Raw genomic sequence first — 23,143 nt, 5'->3', positions numbered from 1 at the left:
ATGTAGATGGCCAGCACCGGTTAGCTCGTCCTTCCTCATGCACCACGATGTCACTCTTGAGATGTACTAAATGTTTACCTATGCCTGTCACAGATCCACAGGTTATTTGCTCTGTCTGTATGCCACCAACATCACTGTGGCTGCTACAACATTCTAAGTCTACATATCTGGCGCCCGGGCCTTTGCTCCACGCTGCTTGCTGTTCTCTCTCAGGAGTGCTGTGGCTAGCCTCTGACTTTTGCTCTCTCCTATTCACCTTAGAGTTAGCCAGTTGGGTTCTTATTTACTGGCAAATTATCCTGAGTTCAGCTAAATAAGAGAGGTTTCAGAGTGTGATATGATCTTTGTTCATGATAAATCTACCTTCAAATTTCAGAGAAGACTTTTAGGCATGAAACAGTGACCAGCAAAGAGTAGTTCACAGAGTACAGAACTGTGTGGAACATATGAGACATATTGGTGATACCCAGAGGACAGCTGGAGACAGCAGAAGAGGGTAGAAACATTTCAAGTCTTACAGGGAAACAGGGAAGGAGAAATATCTTTTGAGGTAATAAAATCAGAACCTAGCCATACATGATGGTACAGGCTTGTAATCCTGGCACTTGGAAAAACTTTGTCAGAGGGTTGCTGCAAGTTCAAGGATAGCCTGGGCTACATGGAAATAAAGATCCTGAGCCAGAAAGCCAAAACTAGACCCAAACGAAATTCCCCCTAAGACAAACCAACAACTAAAAACCTCTTAGGGGAGTATTAATAGGTTCTCATTTACAAAGTATTTCTTCATACACCATCTTACATGGTTCTTAGCACTGCTGGGCAGACAGCTGTTCTTCCTTTAGGAAAAATAGAAAGTAATATGATTAGAAATACAGGTTGTAAACACTGGGCCTCAAACTGACCTTCTTTCGAGTCCAGAACTCTTTGTTGAGAAAAAGATGTCTTTTTTTTTTTTACAGGAACTTATCACTTTTATTTGTAACAAATTATTCCCGATTTCTTCTGCTCAAAAGATCTTTGATACAATTCCATCAGCCTTAGCCAATCGGAGAATAGAATCAACTGACTCGCCCATCCTGCGAATGGCCCCGCAGATGCCGTAGGTTTTAAACTGGCCATTAAACTGGCCTGTGGTCCTGTCAACCTCGGCCACATCCATCTGGATGGACGCGTGGTCCTTGGCAGCAATGATGCGGTTGCTCGCGGAGCATTTCCACGGCACGTACAAGTCCACAAACTCGCTGGCGTTGTTCTGCATTCTGAGGCCGTCCCTGCTCACTGGTCTAGCGAGAGTGCAGAAAGAAAAGATGTCTTTTTATTTAAAAAGACGTCTTTTTATTTTAAAAAAAAACACCTTTTCATTTGCATATTTTAATTGACACTTAATATTTTATATATTTATAGGGGTTTGGACTGATAACTTACATATATACATAGCATGTAATGATTACATTAGGATAGTTGGCATTTCTGTTTCCTCAAGCATTTATCATTTCTGGCAGAATCCTTTACATCCCCTTATCTCTTCATTTATGATATTAGTTCTAAAGAAAGCTTGGAGGCCTGAGGTTGAGGTGTGAGTTATTGTCACACTTTCTTCCTTACTTACCAGGCTCAGTCGGTAAAGGCGATTGTGGCCAACTCTGAGTTCAAGCCCCACAACCGACATGATGGCAGGAGAGAACAAACTTCTGTCATTGTCCTCTGGCGTTCCACACAGGCACTGAGGCACACACATATCCTCCTTCACACATGCACAAAGGGGAATCAGGTGGCCTTAATGAGGTCTTGTAAGCATCTTAGAGGTTAAGTTTAATGTAGACTCAGTCATGTTGAATCAGCCGCTATGCTCTCTTTAAAATGTTGCAATGTAATTATTTTTCTATCAGGCAAAATTTGAGGTCACTCTCATTCCTCTGGGAGAACATTTGGTCTGAGGTTGGCTGGGTGTGGGACTCGCCTGTCAGCTCACCACAGCTGAAGCTGGTAAAGTCTGTACACACATTCAGTGGCTTCCTCGTCTCAGAGGATTAGTTAGACTCAGGCCTTTTGACTTGATTTCTTCTCTTTGGTCCCTGACCAAGGTATCTTAGTCTAACCTTGGGTCACTTTCCCTTTTGTATTACCGTCATCCCACTGTGAAAGAGATGCACATATAGTCTTTTTAAAAACCTTCAATTCATTTTTATTTCTTTTCGAGAGAGTCTCGATGGCTTGAGACTGGAGACCCACCCATCTCTGCTATCTATGGGCACCACACAGACTCTGCATTCCAGTCATGGACTGCCCAGGAACCAAAGCTGGGCTTTCCCTCATTAGAAAAGAAGCTCCCCATCCCCCGAGCATAAGAATCTGAAGGTCAGAGGGACAGGTCACTGGCATAACAAGGACAGTCTGAGCACAGTCTGTGGTGCCTGCTGATGCAGCTTGCCTGTAACTTCTGGCCCCGCTTACATCCACTCCCAGATGCAACTCTCTTTCAGTGGACTCCCTCCCTCTGGACCTGCCAACCTTATAATTTGGCAGGTCTTACAGAACCCAGTTCATACTGGATTGTTCTACATATAATTCCATTTCGAGTGGCGTTCCCGGATGTTTCATCTCTACCACACCAGGAAAAGGTTTTGAAAAGAGTGGATGCAGCTCTGCTGCTGAGAGTGTCTCCTTGTTCTAGAATCTGAAGCTCTTCTGTTGTGATTTCCCCTCTGGGTGTTTCCTCAAATCCTTATCATGGCTCTTCAGTCTGCTGTGCTGTATGAACTGAGAGGAGAGCTGCTTCTGTTGCAGCCTGGACCTGTTACAGAACTATTTCTTGTGCTGGATCCCTCTTAAAACTGGTAACCACGTCACCTGGCACATGGGTTACAGTAGCATCAGTGGTATGAAGTATGTGTTTTTCAAACCCAAAGAAAGCTACTAAGCATGGTTTCTTTCTTTTGAATTTAAATTTATTTTTTTGTCTTTAGTGAGGTATAGGATGCCACCATTTGTCTTTAACTTTGGAGGATACGTGTTGGCATACGAGAAATAACCGATTTTATCGGTGTGGCAGACTGTACTGTTTGCAGGGCTTTTCTTCCACCCTCTGGAGGACATACTTGTTTAAGTTTTTAATGTGCTAGGTGGTTGTCCCTCCAGCCAGACTGGGAGGGCAGTTATAGTGACAGTAATCAGCATGATGCTTTGTGGGGTTTTCAGGCTGGTCTGGCTGAGAGTCTGGTGGGAGAGTTGTACAGCTGAGGGTCCAAGACTGTCAACGTATACCGTAGACAAGGTTATGAATGGATACTGCTCTTTGTTCTAAGTGAACTTGTACTGTTTCTGATCATCACTTCTGTAATAGAAAGACATCGAAATTACCATACTGCCGGGTGGTGGTGGCACACGCCTTTAATCCCAGCACTTGGGAGGCAGAGGCAGGCGGATTTCTGAGTTCGAGGCCAGCCTGGTCTACAGAGTGAGTTTCAGGACAGCCAGGACTATACAGAGAAACCCTGTCTCAAAAAACCAAGCCCCCCCCCCAAAACAGCAAGACAATTCCCTAACCGTACCACATACTGAAGGCCATCTCGGTATGCCCCATCAGTGAAGACACTCCAGGCAGAGCAGTTCCAATTGGAGTTGCTAGTCCAATGACTTTATCATGGTCCACTTTGATACTTTAGGGCCCATCTCACTTTTTTTTTTTTTCAGAAGCTGGGGTGGTAGTGAAGTAAAGTCAAGACCAGTTTCTCTGCATCCCTTTGATCTGGATTCACTAATTTTCATTAGGTCTGTTGGAGGCAATATTGATCTGCACTCTCCATCTTGGCCTACTTGTAAGATAAGGGTGGAAGCTTCCAGGGGCTTTTGCCTTTTGCCCTACAGGGCAAAACAGTATAGCTATTCAACTAAGCACCAAGCCTGCAGGTCTGTTAAAGTATTTGAGGACAGAAGGATGGCTATGTGTAGGTTGCAAACCTACTTGTCTTCCTGGAAACTGGGCTTGGATCAAGGCTACAGTTCTATCTGCATCCCTTACCACTCACTCTGTGTGTGTGGTGTGTGCCTTGCATGTGTGTGCGTGTGTGTGTGTGTACTTGGTATTATTTTAGGATTCTGGAAATGAATGTCACCTTGAATCTTGTGTCTGATTGTCTTTTTAAGACATTTTTTCATGAGTGTGTGATTACCCGAGTTAGTGGCCCCAGGATCACTTAACAACATTTCTCTGCACAAGTGTCAGGATGCTACAGTATCCTTCTATTTGTGGTGACTATTCTTTCTTGTCTGGTCAGGAAACTGGGTAAGGGGGCTATGGCCTCTTGCTGAGGTCAATGACACACACCTCCCCCCAGCCTCTTAATTACCTAGTCTTGATTTCTTTGGGCTTTTACATCGTGAATGATATCCTTGTTGGCTTTCTACTTATTTTAGTCCCGGGGGTCCAATGTTGTAGTAATTGTTTCCATGACTTTGTGTCTCACAACTCCGACGTCCACCCCATGCCAAATGTCCTTCCACTCCCACCCCATGTCACATGACCCTCCAAGCTTAGTACTCACTATGATTATTACATTCATGGGGGCTCTGGCAATTAAGCATTGTCCAGCACCTGGCCTCTCTTTGTTGAGGACTGGGTAGGGTTCTAGGAGAAAGGCCCTGTCATCTTCATTTCTACCAGAGAACTCCATTCTGCATTGGAATCTCTGCTGTCAGGCCTGGTCCACCTGGGACAGCCACCACCAGCCTCTGAGAGATGCTTGGGAAGCAGTGTAGCCTCTCTGAGTCCTCTGGTAGGTTTTCTGGTCGCGTGTAGTAGACATTCCATCTCCCAGGCTTTTAATCTCCCTTTCCATCATCTGCTGTGGCAATATTTGTATGCCTGTTTCATTTAATACAGCCCATTGCCTGGGATGCCTGCCAGGGACTTATATCATGTATCCCTGGAGAGCCCTCCTGAAGCAGTCAACTCTCCATTCTTCATCCTTATGTTTCCTTTTCTTGATCCAGCACCCTTGGAACCCAGTCCCCTGCGTCCTGTCTGCACTCTTGCCAGGATGTGTTGGCTAGGCCCTCAGCTCCCGTGTGGTGTGACCTCCTTCCCTCATCAGCCCACAGCATCTGCTCCTGACTTATCACTTCCCTGCAGGCTGCTTCAATGTAAGGAGCCCTTAGTCTTCACGTTTAGTTGCTGCTGGGATGTAGCTGGATGATGCTGTGACTTAAACCATACCAACATGGCAGTCGGGGGGGGGGGGGAGGATGAGAGGGCATGTTGAGGTTTGTGTGTGTGCATGTATACACGGAAACATGGTTTCCTGGAAGAAGCTAGCACTGTTCTGTGGGGAGCAGTAGGCTGCTTCAGCGTTTTTAAGAACTCATATGTCTCTTGCATGTAATGGCCCCATTCTTTTCCACCGGAGTTTGGGCTTGGCATAGGAAACCTACTGTTTTGCCTAGTTTTAGGTCACCTTGACATTAGCTAGAGTCACCTGAGAAGAGGGAACCTCAGCTGAGAAATTGACTCTGTAAGACTTGGCTGTAGGCAAGCCTGTATGGCATTTTCTAAGTGATTGATGTGGAAAAGCCTAGCCCATTGTGGGTGGTACCACATCCCTGGACTGGTGGTCCTGGGTTCTTTAAAAAAAGCAAGCTGATCAAACTATGAGAAGCAAACCAGTAAGTGGCAGGCATCATTCCATGGTCTCTGCATCAGTTCCTGCTACTAGGTTCTGGCCCTGTTTGAGTTCCTGTCCTAATAGTTTTCAAGGATGAACCGTTATCTGAAAATGTAGGTAAAATAAACCCTTCCCCCCCTAAGCTGCTTTTGGTCTTGGTGTTTCACCACAGCATTGGGAAGAAACCCTAACTGAAAGGCCTACCATGGCTCCAATCTCTGGGATTCAATTGCTCTTTATAAGAACCAGGTTTACTCTCCGGCCTATTCTTTTAATGACTATTTATTTAGTGTGTGTATGCGTGCGTGAGTGTGACATGGTGTGCTGGTCAGTGGACAATTCTGAGGAGCCCGTGCTCTCCTGCTACCTGGTAGGATCCAGGGATCAAATTCAAGTCGTCAGGTCTGTGTGTAATCCGTACCCACTGAGCCATCTGGATAGCCCAACTCTCCTCTTCATATGCTATGGGAGAGGCTGTTCAGCCTTAGCACTTGGCTTTCATTTGTTAATAACACTCAGCTTTCTATAATCTTTTCCATAGGGGCAACAGTGTTTAGCGATAACCACTGATTTCATTGTTCTTATTGTTACTGTGTTGTCCTTATTTCTCGTACTGCTCAACCTATCACAGCAGCCAGTGCCTTGTTTCTCACTGCTGTATTCAATCGAGTTCTCCCTAGTTACTTTGTGCTACCTACACAGCCGTGGCTTCTTCACTGCCAGCTGTGTTGTTAGCTAGGTACAACACCCTAACCTCAGGCTGCTGCCCAAGGACCGCCAAAACCAGTTGAAGATTATCGGTAGGTATAGTAGATGTTGCTGTGGGGATAAGAACCCATGGAAGCGGAGGGAACAAGCTGAGAGTCAATGCAGTCACAGTGGAAGCCTCAGTTGGCCCAGTGGGGAGTTCAGAATCTGTGAAGGGATGAGACCTGGTGATTGCCCCAAGTTGGAGAAAGAGGGTTTAGCTTAAACTCCCGTCCCTTTGGTAAGATGCTATAACCTTGTCAATGCCACTGTCTTTAACCTGGGTGACCTCTGTTGCCAAAAGTGATTGTTTTTTAAAGGGAGATTAGGTGGAGCTTCTCAATTCGATACCAACTGACCTCTCTGCTTTGGTTGATAAATAGAGTAAGCAGGGACTGAAGCCATAGTTCCATTGGTAAATACTTGCTGTGCAAGTGTGAGGGCCCGAGTTCAAATACCTAGTCCTCATGTAAGTGTAGGGAGGGCCTGCTGGCCTGCCTGGAATTCCAGCACTCAGAAGACAAAGCCGGGATTCCTGGCACAGTTGGCTAGTTAGCCTAACTAGATCAGCGATCTCTGGGTTCAAGGGAGCAAGGGAGAGAATACAGTGAATAAAATGGAGAACAGCTGAGGAAGACTGGTAACGTCAGCCATGGGCCTCCACACATATGGGCATACCCAGCATGTGTGCCCATACGCATGCAAAAATAGATGTTATCATCTTTTTTCTTCTATAGTGCTGGAGTTCAAACTCAGGGCCTTGCCCACACTAGCACTAACTACATTCCCAGCCAGACGGGATGGTGAGAATACTAAAGAGTAAATAATAAGCTGAAGACAATCCTTTTGAGGTTTGGGTGAACAGGCAAGGAGATTAGAAACACGCAACCTGACTGTACATGGTCCGTTGAGTGTCGTCCTCTAGACAGTGGAGTGACAATTCCTGTCTGCTGCCTGTCACTTTTGAGGCTCTCATTAGTCATTAGATGTTTGAAAATGACCCCAGATTGAAAAGCTCCAGCCACCCAGCGTTGCTTCCAGGATCCTGGAGGAGTCTGTTATTACATGGCAGGTGATGGAGTTCCCACTTAAACATTTCAGAGTCTTCAGTCCCTGAGAGAAACCGCTTATTTGGTTTCCATCACTCATTCACGCTCTAGGGTGTGTCAGAGAAGCCTCCAGCTGTGACCAGAGGGTCTCTGGAAGGCTATATGTGAGGCTATTAAAAATAAGCTGCCTCGAGTGGCTCTGCCAGCAACACTTGCCTCACTGGGTAGGGAGTTAAAATGAGTGGCCTGCTGCTTACTGGCCAGCTCTGATGTGCATCTTGGAGCCTCCCTACCGTAGCAAGGGGGCTTGCCTAGTTTTTCTGGTTAGGTCCCAAATCACTGATGTTTTATTCAAGTCGGCTAATTCCATAGAAATCCAGAAGAGCTCTCCAAGTCCCAGCACTCCTGGTGATGTGTGCTGGGAACTGTGCAGGTATTCACGCTGTCTACCCCATAGCAATTGAGTGGATAAAGAGAACTGATAACACACAGCTTTCAGATTTATCCCATTCATCATCTCTAGTGCCTCAGACGGGAGCTGGTGCAGTCCACTCAATCACTCAACTCCTGGCAGGAGGTAATAATCACACCTATTTTGGGCAGAGTGGGTAATGATAAAAATTCTCTCTAGCCACAAAAGTGTCTTGTTCACCTAAGCGATTCTCCACTCGATTTAGTGCAACCACAAGGCAGCCTGTGCTATTTGGAGTCTACCAGGAAGCAGATTCCCAAGATGGGATTAGATAAGAAAGAGATTTCTGCGGGAGAGGGAACCAGAGGCACAAACTGTGATGCAGGTGACATGTGTGGGAGGAGAAAAGGAAGGAAGCAGGACTGGGGACAAAGAGTCCTAGTCTGCAGCACACTTCCAAAAGAGGCTCAGCTAGGCCACAGGACAGAGTGCAGCTCAATCTCACTTCCTAGGAGTTCTGTGTCTTACCCAAATGAGCCTGCCGTGATATCCCACAGGCCTAATCATTGGGTGGGACTGTTGGTCAGTTGCATACTGGATAGCAGGAGATATGAGCCATCCATTTTTGTGACTTCCTGTGTCCACCCCTTGACATACACAAATCCATCTGTCTCAGGGAATGTTTGTTCACTGTTCTCCCAAGTCTCTTTTTCTAAGGGGAAAATTAAAACAGATCAGTGGGACAAACTACTGGGCTTCTCTCTGTGACTTTGTCAGGGTCACAGCTGGTACCCATGTCTTCCCTTCTCCACTGTCCATTCTAAGCTCCTCTCACACTCAGCCACAACCTTGGTAACTTATTGGTTGTGTGGCTCAGATTTTCACTTTGAGGGATCTGAGCCCTTGACAATCATACCCTTCTAGCTGATGACAGTCACCAACTTGCTGAGGCAAGGGAAGGCCAGGAGGCACCACTTGTCTTTTTTCCAGACTCTTGAGTAATGGCCATGGCTCAGAAATCTTTAAATGGTTTCATTTCAAGGTTACTTTTGCTTTTTCACAAGGTCCACGACCCAGTGAGCTGCTGTGAAGACTTTCCCCTGCTCTGTCTTACTTCAAGGCTAATCTGAATGTGGCTGTAACTCAGTTCCTGGCCATTGAAACCTGTTACAACATGTAACCACATACAGCTTGCTGAAGTGGGAATTTCTGGCTGTGTCATGTGATGCAGACTCATGTGATGTTTGGAGAGAGTGTAAGTGGGACTCGACCAACAGTGATGGGGTGCTTGCATAGCTAGCAGTGCAGCTCTGTATTGGTCTCAGGTCTTCAAGAATCTTCACTTTGTTGAGAGAGTCGTGACAGAGAACTCCTGGCATTCTTGCTGGTCCTGGTCTCTCTCACTGACAGGTGCCTATTTGGTGGAGGCGTGGCAGTTTCTGCTGGATTGTGCTGCCTTGCTGTTTCATGTTTGGTGACACTTTTGAACTGGACTGTTAGTATTCTGACACTACTGGACTGGACTGCTGGTATCTTGACAAAAGAAAATTGGAATTGCCCTGAAGAACTACTTTTTTTCTTCCTGCTTAGTCATCTGCTTTGTTTTTTGTGGTTTTTGTGGTTTTTGAAACAAATAAAACATTCACTATGTGGCCCAGGCTGGCTGGCTGGCTGGGACTCTGCATAGACCCTCCTGCCTCTGCAACCTGAGTTCTAGGATAGAAGGCACCGAGAGCCGTGCTTGACACGTGGCAGGGCACATCTCCTTGATCCTAGAGATGAAACTGGGATGTCGCACTGTGGCTCATTCAAGCATGGTGTCTGGCTTTCCACCTAGAACCACAGCTCCAACCTGGGTTATAGAAAGGAACTGTTGTTCCCAGGTTGTCCCGCAGCATGGGGCTAGAACTCCACCTTGCATGCGGGGGGAAGGCCTCGTTCTACATGGACACCAGGCTGCCTCTGCCCAGCACCCTGATGCCCACTGCCTGGTGCTGCTCATGCGTCTTCTCATACCACTTGTGCATCACCGCAGAGTTGAAGGTGGGGATCTGTGTGACCTGCAGGTCAAGGTGCCACTGGCGCAGGCCTAGCCCATTGATGACATAGCAGTGTGCTCGCATGTGCAGGTAGAAGTTCTGGGCCAGGTGGCCAGCACTACCACCAGACAGGTAGCCCAGGTCCAGGTGCACAGGGGAGCCAGCAGCAAGTGGTGCATGGTGGCTACTGGGTCCTCAGGAGATCCTTGTGGCAGGAACCATCTTGGGGACAGTCTTAGGGACCAAGGGCATCTTGGTGAAGGGCACATGGCCTGGCCTGTCTACAGGCTCACTGCAGGTGCTGAGTGGCTGGTTCTGGTCCACAGGGCTCTTTGTCTTGCCAGTTACAGTTGCAGCTCTGAGAGTGGCAGAAGCAGAGCTTGACCTTGAAGGGGCCTTGCAGCTACGGCTGGGATTGATGGTGTTGAGGGGCTGCTGGGCACAAGGCGGTAGCGCCTCCAGGTCCACCATGCAGATTCCTGGTGCATCCAGCTGTGGTGGTGGCACATGAGGTGTGAATTACTTCTAAACAGGACACATCCCCTTGTCCTCCTATTTACCATCTTTTCTCCCCTGCCTTTGGATGATGGGCTAGAAGAGGGTTGGAACATTTGAGAATCCCTATTAAAGTAGGTTTTGAAAAGCTAAGCCTACAGCTTGTCCCTAAAACAGAACTTGCATATAATTCACATACCATTTTTGTTAGCCATTCGTGAGCCAGACCTACACTGTTTCCCATCTTGTTGACATTTTTTTGTAGGACTTCCTGAATGGCCGTGGGTGTGGGCTGAGAGGGACATGTTGGCATGCCGTGGTGGATATCTGGAGCCTGGGCCACTTGTTCATATGACATCCTGGGCCTTGTTCCTGCCCAGGCTGGGTCATAGATGTATCATTTCTATCTTGTGATGGCATATTGTTGGGCTGCTACACTGTTTTCACTTGGCATGCTCAACAGACTCCAGTTTTTTAATGGGCAGCTGAGGTCACTCGTTTGCTTCAGGGTCAAGCACTCTGACTCTAAGGAACTATTTTCCAAAGAACATGTAATTCCCTGCAGGAGCATTGCGGTACTCCAGGATCCCAAGGGCCAGTACTGAGATTCTCCCTCTGGAGCCTGACCACACAGGCTCCACAATTCATCTTTTGTTTATCCTCAACACTCCTCTATCATGGAGTCTTCTGCATTGCTTAACACAAGTGTCTGGGCAGGTCTATTGTACGCAACATGCAGCCCTTTCCTGTGCTAGGCTCCCACCACAGCTGAAAGCCTTCATGTAACATGGTATGGACAGTGTTCTCAGGCATGGAGTTGGTTGCCCACAGGATCCAAAAAGGCTAACCAGGACTGTGTTTGATTCAATAAAAGGGTTGCATGGAATAGTAGTTGATTGTCTACACTCCATCCTATGTGTCTTAGCAAGGCCTGCAGCATACAGCTATCTTCCATGTAGATAATTATTGTCATTGGTCTCATGTGAATGCAAAGTGGAACAGGAAGTATTTTCCAAATCCTTGTCCATATATCCTGTCTCCAAGGCCTGATGAGGCTGTGTGGCATTCATGCCATGTACAGAATAGCAGCAGCAATGAGAACCACTGCTTGGCAAGGTTGCAGTTGTCTAGTCCTCTGTAGGCATCTATCCAGTTTCTTCAGGGGCAAAACTAGAGAACTGAATGGAAATATGACAGGCCTCTTAGGCCTAACCTTTAGGTCTCTCCATAGGATTACTGTATACGCATCCACACTTAGGTTATGTTGCCTTTATTTAATATCTTGGCTCACAGGAGATATCTCAGAGTTCCTATGTGGCCTTCTTTACTGTGATAGCTCCTGACACACAGGGTCAAAAAACTTATGACTAGGACTCTGTTGCTTGTTCTTTAAATAAGATAACACAGGGGCCACCATGATATTTTAAGTCTATAGATATTAATTTAACTTAGATTCTGTGTCCGACAGTTCTCAAAATGTCTGGAAATTCTCTATCCCCATGATATTTTAAAGGCAGTAGTAAGAAGCCCTAGACCCTCTGAAGGACCGGCAGGGGAGGGGAAGAGCCTTAGTTACACTTGCACTGTCATGGCCTCGGGTTCTGGGCATTATGTTCTAGACCTAACAATTGCCTTCAACTGGCATTGGAGGAAAACTCAAAGTTGGGTGGGAAGGGATGGGAGGGCAAAGAGGGTGGTTATGGGAGTTGTTGGGGGGAAAAAGAGCTAATTGTTTAAAATATACTGTATGAAATTAATAACTAATAAAAATATTGCTTAAAAACAATAAAAAAGATTGGGAGAATCTCAATACTGGCCCTTGGGGTCCTGGAGTACCACAATGCTCCTGCAGGGAATTGCATGTTCTTTGGAAAATAGTTCATTAGGTAAAAAAATTACCTTGGATTTAAGCACTGAATAACGGAGGCAATTCTTCACTGGGAAGAACACCCTCAAACCACAGCCTCATTACCTTCATGTCTTGCTTTTTTTTCTTGCGGAGAGTAAATAGCACTTTGGGTGGCTGTCTACCTATTTTGGCCCTGGAACACCATGGTGTATCAGCTGTTCTTGTAGAATGTCAGACTCCCTTGACTGCTCCACTTGCCAGCCGCTTGTTACTTAGGGTCTCATCATCTCTGTAAATATTGATGAGGTTAGCTCTGATTGCCTTTTCCACCCTGAGTCTGGCCTGCAGAGAAGAGAAAGTACTAAACCTCTGAAGTGCCAGGTACATGGGAGATCCTGGAGCAAGAGTTGGCGGACTCAGATTCTTGCTGGAATAAGCCCGTGGTCATGCCTCTGCTGTGCTCAGTCACTGGAAGCAGCCAGCAGAAGCCTGGCACAAAAGTGGTAGCAAATCCAGAGAAGCAGCAGCTGGGCCATCAGTCAGCTATTCTCCTTGCAGCAGGGGTCTGAGCAGTGTGTTTTCAAGCTTGCTTGGTAGCTTCTCTCAGGCCTTCAGCTCATAACGCAGGTCTGGTTGCTATTTCACCTGAAATTATTTCTGGATAATTCATTTACCAACACTATCCATCTATTTCCCCGACATTTTATATAGCTCTGATATAATCCATAAAACACAACATTCACCTGTGTGTAAGACCTACTGACTTTCCTACAGTCACAGAGATGTGCAAGCATTCACCTACATTCAAGTGTAGAACATTTTCCCATCTCCCAGAGAAACTTCATATTCACTGACAGTGGCTTCTACCCACTTCCTCAGCTCCAGTAGTGTCCTGTCCTTATCAATGGGTTTGTCTGGTTTGGGCATTTTAAATAAATTAGTCACTCAGTTTATTTACTCTCAAGTCCAACTTACATTGAGCATAGTGCATTCACGGTGTATCCATACTGGGCATATATCAGCTGGTACTTCGTTCCCTCTTACGGCAGAGGATAGACTACTCCAAGAGCCGGGAGGGAAAGGAGAGGAGAGAATGACATGTGTGCATCACAGAGGTAGCATCAAGCTGCCCCAAACCTTCTTTTCCATACTTTTCTTCAGCAACAGACATGATGAGATCACCAGAGTCAGAAATAACAGCACTTCAAGACTCTTCTTATGGCAGCGGTTTCTTCTGCTGCTTGCTGCCATATTTTAGATTAGGAATCTGATATGGAGGCTAAGGAGAGAATCTAGCTCAGTAGGTAAGAGTGGTTGCTATACAAGCATAAAGACTTGGGTTCAAATCCCCAGCATCCAAGTAAAAAGCTGGTTAAGGCTATACCAGTGCTGATATCCCCAGCACTGTGGAAGATTTCTGGGGTTTACTGGCTGCTGCCAGCCTAGCTGCAGGCTTGGTGAGTGATACTTTCTTGAGGAAATAAGGCAAGGATAGTAGAGCAGGATATCTTATGTTTTTTCCTGTGGTCACACACACGCACACACACACACACACACACACACACCACCACCACCACCACCACCACCACCACCAATCAAAACAAAAAACTGAAGAAAAAAAGAAAGGATCTAATGTTGGCTGAGCCATCTGGAGAACCTGCTTTAAGGTCACTTTTCTTTGAATGACAGGTTTGGGTGGAGCTGCTTCTATTTTCTGAGCTGGCTTTTTGGTGATATATGGTGTAAATTTGCTGACTAATCTGTTGGAGTTGACGGTTAAAGTCTTTGGCCAGGAGCAGGGAGAAAGCAATTACTCTTTCAGTGGAAATGATCACTGCACTATGCATTCTGGACCATGGGAGGAAAGAACACAGGCTGTTTTCTGTTGCATGCCAAGCTGATATTAAAGCATTGGTCTTCTGCCTTCCTTCCTCTCTCAGGGGCCATCCTGAATGGAGTCAAGGCGTTTGTATTTTCTATCCATTTATCTTCAAGAGGCCACATGAATAATAGGATGGAACTTGTTCTCACGGAATTATTCTGAGATACTTCTTACAAATACTGGCTTCATGTCTGGTCTGTTTGACTTTGATGGTGTGACTTCTCACTCTGGGCTTCTGCAGGTCCTCCCTCCAGCTTTGGATCCTAGGTGTGTCCTTTTCAAAGAACTTACAACAGATGCTCACTGCACACCCTCACCAGAAAATGCCTACCCAGTTTGTGTCTCACAGGGAGGTTTGTTTTTAGCATTGTATCCCCTCTGTTCTGAGATTCTTCACCTTCTTACAAGGCTAGCATTTGTTCTGAATTTAAGATATATGGGGTGGGGGAGCTCTGAGCACTGAGGAAGAAACCTTTCTCCGTGGTGCATTAGGGCCCCCCACTTGTTTTTCTTTTGGAAGGAGAGTGTTGATAATAGAGTAGCTCCCTTCACTTGTTAAATTCCCATCTCTTAGCATATACATAAAAACACAAACTGCACGGTGAATCTGTCTTTATTTTCTCCATGACTAAACACTGCATTTTTCACCACTTAACAAGTCATTGTTCTGAAAAATTGGTTTCAGACTCTGCTTCCTAATGAGGCAATGACTTCGTTGACAATACATTTTTTTTTTCCTTCTGGACTCTAAACAGCGGCAGGCATGAAAAAGGCACAGAGGATGGATGGGAAATAAAATCGTGCAATTTTTACTTTCCAGTGGGGTTTGCCTGTGAGTAATGCAGAGTTGAAATCTAGGTCTTCTATTGGAAATCTGTCAGTCATACTCGGAAAGGAGAGTGGTCATATGTCATCTAAGAGATGAAATGTTAATCTTTTAAGAAATTTGATTTTTTTGTGCTTTTTTATTGGAAATTTTATTTACATTTCATATGTTATCCCCTTACCCCATTCCCCCCCTCCTAGGAACTCCCCTATCCCATCACCCCTCTTCCTGCTTCTCTGCGGATGTGCCCCTACCTACCCCCCTACTCCCACCTCCCCACCCTCGAATTCCCCCATACTTGGTGTGTGGGGGAATTCAGAAATCTGATTTTTTAAATGATATTTTTGTTTTTTCTTTGAAAACTCCCATATACTTATGGAATATATTCTGATTATATTCTTCTATAGACCCTCCCCCCAACTCCCTTTAACGCCCTAACCTGTCTCCCCAACTCCGTATCATCCCTTTACTATCCTATTAATAATCTTGTGAGACTTAACTAGTGCTGCCCACATGTGCATGGGTGTGGAGCCATCCACTGGGAGTGTGGACACCCTACAGCAGCCATGTCCCTCCAGGACAATGACTCTCCCTTTAGCATCTATCAACTCTGGGTCCCTGGGTCCCTTCCCATCTGTGCTAGAAATTTTGACTATCTTGGTCTTGTACAGGTTTTGTGTGAGTAAGCGCAGCTGCTGCAGGTTAATGTATACAAAGCCACACCATGTGGAGAAGTCTGCGTTTCACAGTTCTCCTTACCACCCACGGACCCCTCTTCCACAGCATTCCCTAAGCTTTGGACAGAGGGAGGCAGTCAGAGAGGATTCATTCACAGCTGAGCTCTCACAATTGCTTATAATCAGCACCTTGGCCACTTAGCAAAACAACAGTAGTTTCTTTTCTACAGCTGATAAGCGTTTGAGCCATGGACTTTACAGTACTTGCTTTACAGTACCAGGCATGGTATCTCTCCTGTGCAGCAGGCCTCAGATCCAATCAGAAAGTGACTGGTTACCCCCATTACTGTTGGGTCACTATCTCATCAGTGGGCACAGCTTGTCAGGCAGGTTGGGATTATAGCATAGAGAGTAAGCTTTGGGGGAGACCATAGAGGTCTGTTCTCCTGGGGCTTGCATAGCACTTCTGGTACTATGTCTGTCAACCATCAGGGAGAGAATTTCCCTGTCTGTTTGTCGGCTCCTTACTGGCGGGTCCAGGTGAGAGGAGAGTGGTCCCAGCACCAGGCTGGGAGTCTTGTCGAAGCAGGAACTCAACTTTATTGCATCAGCCTCTCACTTATATAAACTCATAGGGAGGGGGATTTTTGGTGGGGTGAGATGACTTAGGAGGCAGGGAAGGGTGACAGAGGGTATGGGGTGACTGACAGGGCCAATGGCAAGGCTCTACATTAGCAAGCTTGCAGAGGCAGGGCCAAAAAGGTCTTGCTGAGTCACCCCAATATAGAAGTGACTGAGATAGGTCTCAAAAGAGCCAGTCTTAGGCTCTCCCACAAGGCCGCAGAAACTCGAGCCAGGCTTGGGTTTGTCCACAAGGCCTAAACCAGGGCAGAAATGGGGCCCAACATCAGTTGAGGTTGTTAATTCAAAAGATTAATTAAGATTGGCTGGAGAGATGGCTATGAGTTAAGAGCATTTGCTACCTTTACAGAGGTTTAGGGTTTGGTTTCCAGCACCTACATGGTGCATACAACCATCTGGAAAAGTTCCAGGGATCCAGTCTCCTTTTCTGACCTCCTTGGGCACCAGGCACACAGATACTGCACATACGCACATTCAGGAGAAACACTCTTACACATACAAACAAATCTAATTTAAAAATAATCAATGTGTGTGTGTGCGCGCGCGTGCACAAGTGTGCTTGCGTTTGTGTGATGGTACAGATGTATAGAGCTCAGAGAATGACTTTTCATGAGTCCTCTTTCAACTTGTCTGGAAGCAAGGTCTCTCCTGTTGTTTTTCATTGTGCTCTGTGCCAAGCTTTCTTCCCCCACTCTAAACACCGAGCTTCCTTCTTGTGAAGTCTGATAAAGTTTCATGTTATTTTTCCTCCAATCATAGCATTTACTAATCATTTTATTCCCTCCCTTGAGCTTGAATCTCTATACTAAACAAGTCTTTGAAGATGGCTTAGTCCGTAAAGTGCTTGCCCTTGAGCATGAGGCCCTGAATTCAGATCCCCAGCACCCACATAAAAGGCTGGCATTGCGCTTGTCTGTAATTCCAGTCCTGGAAGCCTGGGCTGGAGGCAGGCACACTGATGGAAGCTCATTAGCCAACCAGTAAGCTCGGCTAACTAGTGAGCTCCAGGTACAGTGAGAGACGTGCCCTCAAAAATTAACATGGGAAAAAAAGTAAGGTGGAAAGCGATCAAGAAGAAAGCCAACACTGACCTCGGACTTCTACACATGCTTATATATACATGTATTACACACACGCACACATATGCACACACACATGTGCACACACATCCCAATTCTTTCATATATTATGGTAGTGCATGTCTGTGATCTCAGGATGCAGGAAGCTGAGGCCAAGTTTGAGGCTAGCCTGAGCTACAGAGAGCTCCCGTCTCAACCTGTCATTAGATTCCCCATCGTTTAACACTTTCAAGAGTTCTGTGAAAAATTTCTTCAGAGTCTGAAAGACAGTTTATGTTAACTCAGAGCAGTCAGCATCCATCTATCAAATCCACAGGTTTTTGTTAAATGCTTACCTTTTGTCAATGCAGTTCAAGCTACCGGACATACAGCAGGGTGGGATGAAGTCCCTGTCTGCATGGATCGTAAATTCCAGTTGGGAGGCAGGCAGTAAATAGGCAGGCAACAGGGGTTATGCATATCCTGCATATCAGATATTTACATTATGGCTCATAACAGTAGCAAAAATGTACAGTTATGACATAGTAGCTAACGAAAATAATGTTATGGTCAGAGGTCACCACAACATGAGGTCCTGTATTAAAGGGTCACAGCATTAGGAAGGTTGAAAACTACTATAGTAGAGAGTTTTAAGGAATGAGCATAATCCTATGCCACCCAAACATTCATAGGTTTTCAAGAAATCACTGTTGGGGGAATAAGTGGAGACAAATTAGGTAGCAAACAACCTTAAGCAAATTACTCATGCATTTTGCAACAGACCGGTAATGTAGTTGTGGTTATTTAACTGAAATGTTTCAGTTTCCTTGACTCTAAGCCACTACATTGCCCACTGTTGGAATGTTGCTCCAGGTCGTGGTCATTAGCAGTGCTGACACTTGAATATAACCATCATGCATTGTTTCATGATATGTAAATACAGGACCACAAAAAAATAACATCATTCCACCCATACTCCAATAAGCACATCTGCTTACTTGCATAATTCATTGGTCTACTAGCTGTGCAAAACCAAGGCTGATAATTAGTCTTCATTTTGAGTTAAAGGATAGCTTGTTCAGAGCGACAGCTTGACTGTGTTTTGTGCTGCCTGGTGCAGGGACAGACTTAGTGAGTGTTGGAGGGAGGATTTAATCAATGACAAGTGCACCTTACTCTGCAGGCAATGCATTTCTAAAAATTGACATATTGAGTGAGGAGTATTAGTAAACAGAATAAGACTTCCTGGTTCCTTCCATAGCCTCACCCCTCTAGGTACGTGCTATCTGGAGTGAACTGTCCGCTGTCATTCCTGGGTCTTTGTTTATTCTCATACCTTGTACTTGTGATGGAATCTAATTTGTTTGTTTAAAATTTGTTTTACACTTATTTATTTAGTTGTGTGTGTGTGTTTATGTAAGTTTCTCTGTGTGTGTATGTGTGTATGTATGTATGTGTGTGTGCGCATGTTCCATGACATGTGTGGAGCTCATAAAACAGCTTGTGGAATCAGTTATTTCCTTCTACATGTGGGTTCCAGAGACTGAATTCCATCTTTAGCTTGGTGGAAAGCACCTTTACCCTCTCAGCTATCTCGATGGATCTTTGATTGTTTTTCAAACATTATTTTTATTCAATGAACAACCATGTGAACTCTTGTAGCATACAGGTTGTGGTGTACACAATTAATGGACTTACAGAAAGTAAACAAAATCCTTCCAAACAGAACTTTCCTCATAGTTCAAGTAAACAGATCACAATCTATTATTGGTTAAATATGATTTATCAATCATGATCTCATGCATTGAAGGCTTGGTTGTTAGTCATGGGTACTCTTTTGGAAGGTGGCCAATGAGTGGGGCTTAGCTAGTAGAAGTTGGTCACTAGAGTGTGCCTTTAAAAGTTATCCATGACTTCTCTGCTTCATCTGTGGTGATGTAACTGGTCTGACCTAAGCTCCTGTTACTGTGATGTCACTGTAGGCTTCCAGCAAGGAAATATTCCAGTCATGGCCTACACACCAAAGCCCTGAGACTGTGACACAACCTGCATTACTCAGTGTTCTATCGCTGTGAAGAGACACCATGACTACAGCAACTCTGATAAAAGAAAACATTTTAAATGGAGCTCATTTTCGGTTTCAGAGGTTTAGTTCACTCTTGTCATGGTGGTAGCATGATGGCAGACAGGAAGACATACATGGTGCTGGAGAGTAGCCAAGACTTCTATATCTATGTCTAGATCTGCAGGTAGCAGGAAGAGAGCGTCACTGGTTCTGGCTTGAGCACTTGAAACCTCAAAGCCCACCTCCGGTGGCCTATCTTCCTCCAATAAGGCCACATGTCCTAATCCCTGTCACATAGCACTGCTCCTTCATGATCTATGAGCCTGTGGGGAGACTTTTACCCAAACCGCCCCACAAACGGTCCCTCCTTTTGTTGTTCTCTCAGGTAGTTGTCATTGCAACAAAAAGCTAACTAATCTGCCATATTACTAACTGTGACCTTGGAACTGAAAGGGAATATTCAATATGCTGAGTAAAGGATTTAGCTCAAATGACCTCTCAAAGGTCACATGACAATGGCATGACTAGTGAATCACATGACAATCCCATAATACTTTTTATATACTAAATTGATCTGGATAGCCTATTCTTGAGGTTTCATCTATTTCGATACATGACATCTATCCTGCATCTCATCAAGCGGCCTAGACCCTGCTCCCAAACCCCTCCACAGCCTCCTGTCACACCGTAGACACGATGAATCCTAACTGTGGCACTCTGTCCTCCAAGCTCAGCAGCCATTACCATTTTCACCAGAGCAGGTATGACTACTTGCATGCAACCTCAAGGTCAAGTCTGTTGACTTTCTATCATAGAAGGTGAGGTGGGGGTGCTTATTAGACCCTTACCTGTGAGTCCAGCCATGCCTGCTGGCACCTCCTGTGTAGGCATATGTAATTCTGCCCAAGCTACACATGGTCCTGTAGTCTTGGGAGGTGCTAGAATGTATATAATGTAGAAGGTTAACTAAAAGGGAAACTCCACCCAGGTTGCTCTGGGGAAGTTTTCATGCATGCTTAGGTGAGGCCTTCTGGTGCTGCAGGTGCTTTGTGGATCATCCACATGACTGTAAGTCCCTTCACTTGTGCTTTGTAGGTATGCCCAATAGGCTCTTCAGTTCACTGAGCTTGACTTTCGTGGAACACTTGCTCTGGTCTGTTCTTGGTGCTGTCTTGAGGGAACTGATATTTGTTCTTGTCTCCCCAGGAAAAGCTCACACAATACCAATTGTTTGCTATATCTGGAGAGTAATGCCCTCAAGGTGGGACTCTGCTTGCTCCCTTGTGTCCCCACTGCCTGGTATGGAATGGTGTGGCCATTTGATATGGAAATAAAAGGAGTGAGCAAATAAATGTGTGGATGGAATGGTACAATGGCTGTGGAACAGCCTCAGGCAAGACACGTAAAGGAAAGAAAGGATGCTTCCTATGTGTCTAAGTAAACTAGGATGAAGCCCAAATTAAGCAGCAGATGATTCAATGGGACAAAGAATACCAAAGAGAATCTGATAACTGGATGTTCAGGGTGAGAGGTAAGGAGTAATCTCAGACTGTGATTTTGAGGTTAAGAATGGTAGCAGTAGGCCCAGAGAAATGGGCCAGCAGTTAAGAGCACACTGTTCTTGCAGAGGACCCATGTGCAGTTTCCGTCGCCTACATGGCAGCTCACAAGTATAACTCCAGCTCAAGAGGATCCAATGCCTTCATATGTCCTCTGTGGAGACTTCACACATGTGATACCTTCATATGTCCTCTGTGGATACTTCACACTCGTGATGCACAGATACGCATGCAGGCAAAATCTTTCTCTCTCTCCCTCCCTCCCTCTCTCCCTCTCTCTCTCTCTCTCTCTCTCTCTCTCACTCTCTCATCTCTTTCAGGATCTCAGTGCCATTATAGGCTGAGTCACTTCACTGGCCCTATGTATGTTTAATATTACTCACTGAATAAAGCTTTATGGTTTGTTTTTCTGTGTCACGAACATGTATTAGCATTAAATTTATTCTTGATTTAATGGCTGACCTGGCCTCCTCTTCATTCTCATGTCAACCCCCTGGGTTGTTGGAAAGACCCTCATTTCCTAGTGTAGATTTCTGGGCTACTTCAGAAAACTACCTGTTTCTTGTTTTTGTTTTTGATCCAGGTAAGATCTTGTAGCCCAGGAGATTAATATTTCCTGTAGCCTGAGTTAAGTATTGTGACCAGGCCCATCTTCTTGAGTTTCCTCTTAGATGTCAACTCATTGCAAGTCTTCTGTGATGGTCTTTGTGACCATCAGTATCTCCTTCCTCCTGTGTGCCCTGAGCCAGATGTGCTGCTGAGAGTAGGTGTAGGTGGGAAGCACAGAGAAGTCACCATTGGAGGGTCAGGTAGTAGATGACTATTTTCTTTTGTAGGACTATTCACAAGTTTGACATTTATCAAACAAGTGAAACTAAGGAAGTTGATCTTGGGATTTGTCACCTTGTCTCTTTTCTTCTTCAACCTTTCACACTTTGATATCTTGGCAGTCTGCACTAGGCGGACTAGACTTCCCTTGACATCTGGCCCTTTGAAAGGAATAAGGCAATTCACAAACTTAGATGTTAATCCTGGACTATAACTTATTGTTCTTTCATGTTCTCTCCTCTTTTTTTTTTTTTTTTGTTTTGCGTTTTTCAGACATGGACTTCTATGTAGGCCACCATAGTCTAAAATTCACTATGTAACCCAGGGTGAACTGGAACTCACAATTCTTTCCTATATGTCTGAGTGCATGTACCACTATACCTACAAGTATTCTATTTCAATAGAAATAAATTTCTGTGTCATTCAGAACATTGTGGAAGATCATTTGGTTGAGTTATGTGGTCTCTGGATGTAGAGAGTGGCTTTCAATACTTGAAAAAATTTTCTCCACTGCCCTAAAATGAAATTGAATGATAATGTAAGTCACTTATACATATGATTAGGAATCAATGTATTACATCAACTATTATGTAAAAAGAAATGAAAGAATCTTACATCAAACAACATGTATTTTAGACCTACCCACACCTGAAGACATAAAGCAACCAGATGCTTGCAGCTATCTGAAGAATCCCCATAAATGTGACAGCTTCTAATGCTACAACTCTTGAGTGTGCAGCATAGGGCTTCATTTATCATTTCTATTGGCCATCAAATACAGTTACTGGCATTCCTGTCAGTGGTGTGATTTTCTGAAATGGTGAACTGTTGGTAAAGTTCCAAACAAAATAAAGTATGATCTTCCTTTCTTAGTTGTGTTCTTAAAAAAAACCTCAGTCATCCATATTTAAACCGTACAAGAATATGTGTTTACATGTTAAAAGGAGTTATGTTCTAGATTTGGATCTGAGGGAATCAAGTTTTTCAGCCATGTGATTGATAGGATGCATATTGGTTAGTCAAAGGGCAGGTGAGATGGTTCTGGGTGTGTGGGCCTTTCTCCTCTAGGAGAGAGAGCGTTGAGTCCTTCAAACCACCCATGAGACCTCGGGAGGCTCTCTTCAAATTCCTGGGAAAACAGAAACAGCCCCTACAATTTCTAAAATGCACGTTAGACAGGGAAGAGTGATTGTGAATTCTTTGAGAATTACAGAAGTAGACATTCTAAGTCTCTTTAAACTCTATCAAGGTCAGATTCAATTATTGTGGGGCCAAGACCTTTCTCACTTTGGGGATCCTTCTCCTAATAAAGAATCAAAATTGAAGGCACAAACCAAAGCACAAATGGAGATTTA

General features: G+C 45.0%; 1 pseudogene; it reads right to left on the bottom strand.

Moving 5' to 3' along the window:
* Window positions 1–943: 943 nt before the first annotated feature.
* Window positions 944–1,286, bottom strand: LOC114609707 (annotated as a pseudogene).
* Window positions 1,287–23,143: the final 21,857 nt, after the last annotated feature.

The sequence above is a fragment of the Grammomys surdaster genome, unplaced genomic scaffold (assembly GCF_004785775.1).
Source record: "Grammomys surdaster isolate TR1022 unplaced genomic scaffold, NIH_TR_1.0 125979, whole genome shotgun sequence".
Classification (NCBI taxonomy): Eukaryota; Metazoa; Chordata; class Mammalia; order Rodentia; family Muridae; genus Grammomys; species Grammomys surdaster.
The sequence above is the reverse complement of the archived record's forward strand: the minus strand, read 5'-3'. Positions and strand labels throughout refer to the sequence as shown.